The sequence below is a fragment of the Seriola lalandi genome, unplaced genomic scaffold (assembly GCF_002814215.2).
Source record: "Seriola lalandi dorsalis isolate HSWRI2012SDOR001 ecotype SW California unplaced genomic scaffold, Sedor1 jcf7180002054551, whole genome shotgun sequence".
NCBI lineage: Eukaryota > Metazoa > Chordata > Actinopteri > Carangiformes > Carangidae > Seriola > Seriola lalandi.
Window position 1 is genome coordinate 181176 of NW_019525104.1, and position 376 is coordinate 181551.

The window sequence follows — 376 nt, forward strand, 5'->3', positions numbered from 1 at the left end:
GTATGAAGTTGTCTGATCAGTTAAAATCATTTGTGGCCTTATTTTTGAACCTCATTTGACAGCATTTTTTCACGAGTGCCTATATTTTTTGCACAGTGAGTGTACAACAACTGATCAGGGGTGGAAGTAACAAATTACATTTACTCTCGTTACTGTAATAAAGCCGTTTATTTGCATACTTGTACTTTTTGGAGTACGTTTAAAGGGGACCTATTATGCAAAATGCACTTTTCCATGGTTTTCTATCGGTAGTATGTGTCCCTGGCGTGTCTACGGACCCCCCAAACATGAGAAAAGTCCATCCTCTCGTTCTTTTGCTTTCTCCACCTTTCAAGAAATGTGTGCTCAAACGAGCGGATTGGAGATTCGCCCCTGG

At 40.7% G+C, this 376-nt stretch overlaps 2 protein-coding genes across 4 annotated transcripts in view; one reads left to right on the plus strand and one right to left on the minus strand.

Moving 5' to 3' along the window:
- Positions 1-376, minus strand: part of LOC111661749 (glutamate receptor ionotropic, kainate 2) — a 335637-nt gene that overhangs the window by 110305 nt on the left and 224956 nt on the right. The window lies entirely within an intron of this gene.
- LOC147818613 (uncharacterized) overlaps positions 1-376 on the plus strand; it is a 4729-nt gene that overhangs the window by 981 nt on the left and 3372 nt on the right. The window lies entirely within an intron of this gene.